The following is an 11349-nucleotide window of genomic DNA, read 5'->3' as shown; positions in this document are numbered from 1 at the left end:
TTTTTTCCCCATGCTGTTCAGTTTTATTAGCAGCACTTAGTCTTGTTGGACTTTTCCACAGCAAACACCTTACTGTACATAATTATACCAGCTATATAATGCTGTACTCTAATCAAAACGGACGCAGAAAGGTTACTTAGAGAAATTATAAATAGAAAATGCACAGCAAGGATATGATGAAATAATCTGCTACCACCATAAAGTTGGTAGACCAGGCCCTCTACAAAATCCCATCCCACCCCATTCCACCCCACTCAAACAAAATATCTTGCACATAGGTCAATACCTGCATCATATACTAAAATGTAGTCTGTTAGCATAAACTACACAATACCAATTCATCACAATGACCTGACCACCTCCCCACACCTTCAGCCCCACCCCACACCCTCAGCCCCCACCCCACACCCTCAGCCCCACCCTCCCACCAAAATGAAACCCCTTCCATGTCATGTGATCATTTGTGGAATAGCCTACAAATAATAACTAGTACAAGACCGAAATCATTTGATTTTAAAAAGTTAACAATGCATTTTAAACGTGTGTGTGTGTGTGTGTGTGTGTGTGTGTGTGTGTGTGTGTGTGTGTGTGCATATAAATGCATATATATCCATTCATTTTAAATTTTGATCTGGAGTCTTAAAAATATTTTGTGCTAATTTTAATATTGTGTTAATAAATAACTGAATCCAACTTTATATTCATCCCCTTTTCTTTCTTCACCTGTGTTTTGTTTCTTTAATTTTGTGCTAATTTTAATATTGTGTTAATAAATAACTGAATCCAACTTTATAGTCATCCCCTTTTGTTTCTTCACCTGTGTTTTGTTTCTTCACCTGTGTTTTGTTTCTTTAATTTTTTTCCAAATTTTACACTTTTCTTCTTTCCATTATTCCATTGATATAAAGTTTGTTTTGTTTAACAACACCACTAGAGCACATTGAATAATTAATCATTGGGCATTGGATGTAAAACATGTTAACTCTGTCTTCCATTAGTCAGGTCAGTCATAGGGTTGTACATGCACATTCAGAACAAACTGTTGTAGTGCATGTTTGTCATGGGCACAGGTATTCCATTAGAAGCAAGGAATCTTTTATATGCACTTTCCTACAGACAGGAAAATACATACCACAGCCTTTGACTAGTAAATGAAGTAAATGAATGAACAAATAAATGAATGAATGTTTAACGACACCCCAGCGAAAAGCACGAAAAATACATCAGCTATTGGGTGTCAAACTATCTAAAGTGAGTCCAGTAATGTATAATAACTGAAATAAGTTCTGTTAATTAAGATAGTCACTATGTTGCTGTAAAGTTTATAATTTATGGTTGTTGTTTTTAAAATTTATTCTGATAGACAATGCTGATTTTACAGTTTGCACTATTTTCTGCCTGCATTTTGTTTCAATAAAGGTCATAACTGTTATGTCTTATTCTCAATGAATTTAATATCCTGTTTGTTGATTAGTTGTGTTTTCCCATTGTCATGATTGTTAAATGTGCTGTTTCCTCTGATAGCCCTTGATATAGCAATAGAAATGATTTTCCTCGCTTCTTGACGCCACCTCCACACTGCGGCTACATATTAATGATGGATCAATATCTGTGTGGACACACCAAACCGGGAGGCCATATCACAAATAATCACGCTAATTTTGTCATTTTATTTCGCAGAATCACATAACTTCAACTGAACCTATTTTAAAATGCAGATTACAAATTTCTAAAAGAAAATATGTTTTTGGTCATGATTTTATAAAATAAAATAGGTTATTGATTCAACAATGATAGATGATTATTGACCCAAATCTGCCTCATTCTGGTAAACATTAAATGTTAATTAATGGAGTAATCATTATTCTGACTTAATGTAATGGATGGTTTTTTTAACTCCACAGAAATTATGCATTGTAGAATCAGTTGGATGTTTTTTAATCTTGTTACACGAGGTAATTTCCAATCGGGGTAGGTTCTTATCACTGAGAGTCATCATTTCGTGTCTCCATGACAACTGGAGACTTGCCTGAGAAGAGGATCAATGAATTGATTTTCCCCTGAATTGCAGAGGAATGCTGGCAGTAGAACCAAGTTGAATACAGCATGTAATTCTTTACGTTGTTTCCAACATTGTGCTTTTCATCAAGACTTGCTAACACTTGTCCTTTGCTGAGAAATTAACCCAGGAACTGTGGAAGAACAATCGTTTTGTTCCTTGTCCACCCTATACCTGCTGTATGTGGTTTCAACTGATGGAGCATCCAGGTAAATGATGGCTTTGTTTTGCAGTTGTGTTAACGTTTGACTTGGGGCCTTAGTTTGCTTTCAGCTATACTCTCCTCTTCTAGGGTTAGGTGTCTTGTTTGTCACATGGTTAAATGTGTGGTAATTTTTCACTTGACATTTCTTTGATTGTTGCCTTGTTGAGGTTTCTTTCTTCAGGAAAGGACGTCATATTTCACATGGCTTCTTATGTTACATTATGTTAGAAAAAGTACAAAACATTACAGGAAATGACATGAAAACAGCATTATTATTTTTTCTTTTTTGTTTAGTTTTTTGTGTAATAACTTGCTTTTGAAGATAGTAATAAAACAAACAAAAGAAGAAAAGATTAACTGTTGACAATAACATGCAAGGTAAAATGTTTCAGATTTTTTTCATTTTTGTTTGGTGGGAATGTTTTAGTGGTGATTTATTAATTTTACATTTTTCTTTTGTCATTTTTGTTACAAAACCAACCCTATATTATAATATACACAGTATAATACAATTCTGTCTATTAAGCTTTTGACACTTGTTTACTGTTAGTTGATGCTCAGGTACATGTATTTGGAAGCGTAATGCCTCATGTCTACGATACTATAATTGCGTTTGACTGAGCTAATTTATTGATTCAGTATAGCAGTTTATTTTGTTCCCCCATATTTTATTTGACCTTCATGGAACGGTTAATGTATTTTGGGTATTGATTTATTTCTGTTTTCATATCTGTCTCTCCATTTGTCCCTCTATTTGTCACATAGTAGCAACTTATACTTTTGAACGTCTCAGACTACAGATATATTTTATTGTATCATTATAATGATCAGTTTTCCATCCATCATGTTGGGACCCAGTTAATGTTTTCCTAAGCATTCTGATTAATCTAAAGTAATTTGTAGCACTGAGTGTACAAGTGGGCGGCATCGAAATGATAGTTATAATATGTGGCTAGTATCACTTAGAATTATCTTCTTTTTTTTTATCTTTTTTTTTTTTTTTTTTTTTTTTTTTTTTATATCCAATCAAGCACACTGTCCTGTGCACACACCTCAGCTATCTGGGCTGTCTGTCTAGGACAGTGGGTTAGTTGTTAGTGGTTAGTGAGGGAGAAGAGGGTGTAATGGTCTTACACCTACCCAGTGAGCCATTAAAACTTGCTCTGGGTGAGAGCCGGTACCAGGCTGCGAACCCTGTACCTACCAGCCTTATATCTGATGGTTTAACATTTATCCTTCAGTGCAATTTTATGCTTCAGGAAATATTTTGTTTTATAAATTTTGATAAGCAAAAGTTGTTAATTGATTGAAAATTGATCAACAACTACTATTTAATGTTTAGAATTGTGTAGTGATCTCTGAAACTTGCCTGGGGAATCACATTCGCCGTACGACACTGAACAGAATGTTCCCTGTGTTGTGATCTTTACCCTATAGCTTGGGTAAATGGTCTGCTTGGTGCAGACTTCGGTAATTAAAGGTCTTTGGTGCCATTCATCTAAAGGAAGGAAGGAAATGTTTTATTTAACATCAGACTCAACACATTTTATTTACAGTTATAAGTCGTCAGACATATGTTTAAGGACCACACAAATATTGAGAGAGGAAACCTGCTGTCGCCACTTCATGGGCTACTCGTTTCGATTAGCAGCAAGGGATATTTTATATGCACCATCCCACAGACAGGATAGTACATAAAGTGTCCCTTATTGTATATAGATTTTTTTTTTATACTTGTATAGTCTAGCAGTATCATGGCTTTTCATTTCATTCATGTTTGCTCTCAAATTTCAGTATTAAATATTCAAATGATTCCATGGTACATGTGGTATACTGCCCTCTCCCCCCCCCCCCCCACACACACACACCCACCTACATGTAGATTGATGAGCTGCAAATAATATTTTATATAATTTTATTTGATACATGAAGCCTGACATATCATTGCAGGTGACTAATCATATGAAATATCATACCTGTGAATGAGTTACAAAGTATTATGGATGCTATTTTTACCATGTTTAATGATAATTGGTTTTAGACTTATGTCCTATAAAGGGTTAAATAAGGTGCTATCAACTACTACCAGCTAACCACTAACCCTCTGTCTTGGACAGCTGAGGGGTGTGCCCAGTACAGCAGGCTTGAAGTTTCATTGAATATAGAACGAAAATAAGTATAAAAGAATGAATGAAGGAATGGTGCACTGGGCTACCTTGTCCAGAATAAAGGGGAATGTTAGACAGAAAATACATTTGTGCCACATACATGCTCATTTTTATTTGGCTGGGACAGATACTGGTACTGCGATAACAATCCAGGACCAATCAAGTCTCAAATTTGACCACTGTGCCACTGGGGCCATTTGTTTTTCATGGTTGACTTCTTGCCAGCTAGTGGTGCCTAGAAAATGTGTCGATGTAGCTTCCGTGGATGTTGAGTCTTCAGCTGCGTCCACATGGCGATGGTCATCTCCAGAGACCCTCTGAGATGGCTTATTCAGTTGCGGGAAGTGGTCGAAATCAATTAACATGTTCCCTGTAACCGCTGGTGTAAATTAGAGATTTCACATCAGTCTAGATCTCACTGCTTTTGTCTGATTGTCTCAACGTTCAGATTATTCATCTCGTTTTGCATTTGTCTCACTGAATCAAAATGGCAGAACTGTTATTAGATTCAATGATGGATTTCTGTACATGGTACTTCAAGGGATAATGGAATATTTCATGTATGTGTGTTTAAACTTGTATTGTTATGTTAGGCATCATCTATGACCTGTTCACAGTATTGTTCATAGGTTGTTTAGGTTAAAGCCATTTTAAAGAAATATTCTTGATTTCCATCATCACCCGACATTAAAATACGACTCCGACCCTAATTTGTTTTTAATGCTGAATTTTATTCAAATTATGCCTTCTACCAGCAAATTATTTAATGTTTTTGGTCAATAATTCCAGTTTGACGTGTTGTAAAAAGAATTTTATGGCAGAGTATTTTGAAAAATAACAAAATTTAGTTATTTGCAATTTGTAAAACATGTCCAGATATAAACAAAATAGCAATACTCACCTATGGTGAAGAATGTTGTCTGCCCACAAAGTTTAAAATTATATGTTCTCAATATTTATTTTATTCATCATACATATAAAATAGATTTTCATATGCATAGACATATTAACAAAAGAATAAATATAGATTTCAATAGGATAAACTAATGAAGAAAATATATTTTCAAAATCTATAAACAGATGGCATTCTTCACTATACATGAGTATTAGGGATGTAACGATTAATCGATAACTCATCATGTCAGGATATTTCTGCCCATCATATAATTCTTGATACATGCATACACCATTGTCTAGAGAGGCTGGATGTAGCCCAGTGGTAAAGCTCTCACTTGATGCGCAGTCAGTGTAGGATTGGACTCCACTGGGCTATTTCATTGCAGCCAGTGCACCATGACTGGTATATTAAAAGTCATGGTATGTGCTATCCTGTCTGTAGAATGATGCATATAAAAGATCCCTTCCTATTAATGGAACAATGTAGCAGGTTTCCTTACTAAAAGACTATATGTCAAAAATTATCAAATGTTTGACATCCATAATTCAATGTGCTCTAGTGGTGTCATTAAAGAAAACAAACAAACAAACATTGTTTAGTTGAAAAAAAATCAAATCAACTTTTCTCATTTAATTCAACTTAAGTGCATACAATATTGGAATTAGCAGTTCAGATAAAAACATATATATATATATATATATATTTACAAAAAGATATGTCTAACTGCATGCCATCATGGATTTAAATTCTAACTTCTTACTATCATGGATGTAGTAGTGCTGATGAAAACATACAATGTAAAAAGATATCTCTAACTGCATGCTATCATGGATATAAATTCCAACTTCTTACTATCATGGATGTAGTAGTGCTGATGAAAACATACAATGTAAAAAGATATGTCTAACTGCATGCCATCATGGATATATATTCTAACTTTTTACCATCATGAATTTATTGATACCTAGATAGCCTGATCAGTCAGCAAAGCTTGTTGCTGTTCACAAGCAACATCATTATAAACAAAAAACAATAAAACCTGTATTGACTTTTTTTCTTTTGTCCAGTATCTGTGAAACTATCTGCCATTGTAGGTAGAGCAAACATTATTAAATTGATTATCTTAACTCTGAATGGTTATGTGACTTGTTTAAGCCGGCCAGTCGCAGAACTTGTAAGATAACACAATGGCTTCATCATAAATTACTGTGGTTATGTAATTCAGTCATCTTATTGCCATTTTTGTTATTGCTATATTTGACCTGTGATTATCAGTTGTTACCTAACAGTGTAAGGTGTGAGGCCAATATTAGACTAAATCATCATCCACATCATCAATATTCTCATTTGTATCACTGTTGCTGACAAGGTTGGTACATATGTCATTTTCATTTATTTATTTATACTTATTTTTGTGCTTATATCCAATTAGGGGCTGGACGTAGCCCAGTGGTAAAGTGTTCACTTGATGCGGTCAGTCTGGTATCGATCCCCGTCGATGGGCCCATTGGGCTATTTCTCGCTCCAGCCAGTACACCATGACTGGTATATCAAAGGCCATGGTATGTGTTATCCTGTCTGTGGAATGATGCATATAAAAGATCCCTTGCTGCTAATCGAAAAGAGAAGCCCATGAAGTGGCGACAGCAAGTTTCCTCTCTCAATATCTGTGTGGTCCTTAACTAAATGTCCGACACCATATAAACGTAAATAAAATGTGTTGAGTGCATCGTTAAATAAAATATTTCCTTTATATCCAATTATGTTTCAAGCACACTGTCCTGGGCAAACACCTCAGCTGTCTTGGCTGTCTGTCCAGGACAGTAGGTTAGTGGTTAGTTGTTCGTGGTTAGTGAGATAGAAGTCGGTGTAGTGGCCTTACACCTACCCTTTGAGTTCTTGAACTCACTCTGGTTTGGAAGATAATATCAGGATGTGAAACGAGTACATACCAGCCTTACATCTGATGGCGTAACCACTACACATTGGGGCTGGTTTAGATACATAAAGTTAATGTTTTCTTCATATAACATCACCACTAGAGAACATTGATTTATTAATCATTGGTTATTGGATGTCATATTTGGTAATTTTGACATGTCTTAGAGGAAACCTCTTCATTTTTCCAGTAGCAGCAAGGGATGTTTTATATTCACCATCCCACAGACAAAACAGCACATACCATGGTCTTTGATATACCAGTTGTGGGGCTCTGGTTGGGATAAGAGTAGGTAATATGCTCCTTTTAACTAAATCTGGGGTGGGTTTTTTCTCAAAACAAAAATGTTTTTTTAAAGGGACAACCTGTAATTTAGTGGGAAATTATTTAATCATTAGTGTAAAATTTAAGATGATTTTCTTTCAAAATTATTTTTAAAATTGTCATGACTGGCAGTTTAATTATTATGACAGTTTGGTAGAAATTGTTTCTGATTGGTCCATAATTTCTGACAATGTCAATTTGAGTTGGCTGTTTTGAAAATCTCGATTGAAAACAAAAATGTCTTGTTGACATTCCTAAAGTGGATGTTTGGTGAGTGTTGGTGATTCATTTGGAGTGAAAATTATTACCAACTAGATTAGTATGTGTTTTTAAGTGGAATTCGCAATAACAGGTGAGAAATCGAGCACAATATTTTTGCAGGCTGACTCTCTCACTTTGAACATAGCCTCCAACTAAATATAAAATATAGTTTAACAGAGAAGTATTTGGACTATCTCCGTATATACTTTATTAGTTTATTATATAAGAAATGAGAAAAAAATAATCGATTTCAATCATAAATAATTAAAAAATAAATATGAAATATAGCTTTACAAAGACAAAAATATTTGGTCTATCTCTTTATATACATTATCAGTTTATTATCTAAGGAATGAGAACAAAATAATCAATTTGAATGATATAAAAAGTACATATTGACTGATTAAAATTGTGACCTGGTGGCTCGGCAAGTCTTGACCCAGTCAAAGTTCCCACATAAGCCATGTTTAAATGATATGCTTTGTATGAGTTAATTGTTTATCTGTTCAACATTCATATATTCTGCCAGTTTAAGTACTGAGGCTGATAGAGAGACAAAAAGAATATAAATGTATTATTCATTTGTGTGCCTAGAATAGAATCAATGAATCTTTAACACCACCCCAGCATGACAAGCATACATAGAGATGGTTAAGCCATCGGTCTACAGGCTGGTAGGTACTCGGTTCAGATCCCAGTCGAGGCATGGGATTTTTAATCCAGATACCGACTCCAAGCCCTGAATGAGTGTTCCGCAAGGCTCAATGGGTAGGTGTAAACCACTTGCACCAACCAGTGATCCATAACTGGTTCAACAAAGGCCATGGTTTGTGCTATCCTGCCTGTGGGAAGCGCAAATAAAAGATCCCTTGCTGGCTGTTGTAAAAGAGTAGCCTATGTGGCAACAGCGGGTTTCCTCTGAAAAACAGTGTCAGAATGACCATATGTTTGATGTCCAATAGCCGATGATAAGATAAAAAATCAATGTGCTCTAGTGGCGTCGTTAAATAAAACAAACTTTACTTTTATTTATGTTATAATATTTTTGTTGTTGTTTGTAACTTGAAAATAAACATTAATGATTACTATAATTAATCAAATATGTTTCTGATATTTTGTGGAGATCTTCACTGATTCAGCACAAGTTATGGTACAATGTTTGCAATTGTAGTAGTTGAGTCAAGTTAATTGTGGGTTATTTTCAGTGTGTCGGTTTTCAGTTGGGTGTATTGATTAGTTGAAGCAGGTCGTAACCCAGTGGTAAAGCACTTGTTTGGTGTGCAATCAGTGTGGGATCAATTCCTCTGAAAAACAGTGTCAGAATGACCATATGTTTAATGTCCAATAGCCGATGATAAAATAAAAAATCAATGTGCTCTAGTGGCCTATTTCTAGTGGGCTATTTCTCATCACAGCCAGTGCACCTCGACTGGTATACCAAAGGCTGTGGTATGTGCTATCCCATGCTACTAATGGGAAAAAAAAGTAGCAGGTTTCCTCTCTAAGACTATATGTAAACATTACCAAATGTTTGACATTCAGTAGCCGATGATTAATAAATCAATGTGCTCTAGTGGTGTCGTTAAACAAAAATTAATTAAAAAAAATTGTCCATGTAGTAGTACAGTCCAATTATGTGTGGGTTGTATACAGTATGGCGGTTTCCTGTTGGTGTATTGATTAGTTGGTGTATTGGTGAAGCTGGGAAATAGCTGTGATGTTTTAGACTGCTGGTTTGTGTAATGACTGGTACTACGTAGTTTGAGCAGGCTGTAGAAAATACTTCATTGTTTAATTGGTTAAAGTTTGTTTTGTTTAACGACACCATTTTGACATAGTCTTACAGAGGAAACCTTTTACATTTTCCATTAGTAGCAAGGGATCTTTTATATGCACCATCCCAGCATCCCAGGGTCATCAAGCGTCCCTTTCTTGCTGATCATCATAAGAGACCTCGTTTAAGCGTGATGTTTGGCCCACAGAGGTTGGAATCAGAGGTCCTGGCAAAGAGTCCATTGGTCCAACGAAAGCCGGTTCCTGCTCCATGTCACAGATGACCGATTGAGAGTTTGGAGACATAAAAATGCTGCCTACACACCCAGGAACATACGACCTATGACCTCGTATGGTGGAGGTTCAGTAATGGTTTGGGGTTGCCTATCACATGATTGTAAGCTGGATCTTGTCACCATCCAAGGCAACCTCAATGGTGATCAGTACATTCGAACGTCCTGCAACCAGTTGTTGTGCCACATTTTGACAACCATCCACGAGCCACCAGACCTCTGTACATGGATGACAAAGCTAAGCCACATCGTTCCTGAGCAGTAACAGCTTTACTCCAAACTGAAGCTGTGACGACCCTGCCCTGGCCGGCCATGAGTCCTGACCTAAACCCGCTAGGGCATGTTTGGGACATCTTGGGGCATCGAGTACAGGCACTGACCCCATCTGTACAGACTCTGGCACAATTAGAGGCAGCTCTTCATCGAGAATGGCAGCAGTTGCCCATGCAGCAGATCAGATGACTTACTGGAGGGATGAGACGAAGGGTGGAAGTTGTCATCCACGCACGTGGTGGGTTTACCCGCTATTGATGATTTGTGTCATGAATGTCATCTGTGAACTTCAAATGACATTTTTCATCATCAATCATGATGTTGACTTGTGTTTTTAACTCTGCACCTCCATACTTATTGTGCCTCAGTTTTTGGCTCAAATACAGCATATTGGAATTCTTCTCAGAATCATGATTAAAATTTCAAAACTGGATACACTTGTTATGTTTTCTTACTGTCAAAGATGTAGTCTTGCAAACCACATTTGTTTTTCCAAGGTTATGTTATCAGGCTTTTAACGCCAAACCTCGTAAGACAAGTCATTGTGAAAAATACAGGGGGTGCTTAACTTGTTTCTTTGTGTATATAATGGTTACAGAGCATAGACTGTCATCACAATTACTCCTAATAAAGAAAAAAGAAAGAGAGAAGAGAAGAAGAAAAAATTCCTAACATTTTTTTTCTTATAAATTTAAAACATATCTGTATAGAATGTGTCCCTTAGGTAATCTGACAATAATTCAAGAATAACTTTTAAAATATTTAATAACTTATTAATGGCCACCATCAGGAGGTTTTTTTTTTTTTTTTTTTTTTAAATTTTAACAAATATTTAGTCTGAATACTTCATAACTGAGTTATGTCTCTCAGGTTAGTTTATTTTATTTCTTCTAACTTAAGTAATAACATTGTTGTATTTAGTTTAATGTATTAATTTTGGCTATTGTGTTACATTGTCAGGTAAAGTTTAGAGTATTACTGTTTGTAGGCTGATCCCCAAACCAGCCTTTAGGAATTTTTGTTTAATCTATTATTGTTTGCTATTTTCATGTTAATCTCATTATGTTACATTGTTACATAGACAATAACTAGTTGATGATGTAGGGTATCAGCTTTATCCTGTGACGGTAAGAATGGGAAATGACGTGAAGCTAAT

The sequence above is a fragment of the Gigantopelta aegis genome, chromosome 4 (genome assembly GCF_016097555.1).
Source record: "Gigantopelta aegis isolate Gae_Host chromosome 4, Gae_host_genome, whole genome shotgun sequence".
Taxonomy (NCBI): Eukaryota; Metazoa; Mollusca; class Gastropoda; order Neomphalida; family Peltospiridae; genus Gigantopelta; species Gigantopelta aegis.
This window is presented reverse-complemented; position numbering follows the sequence as displayed.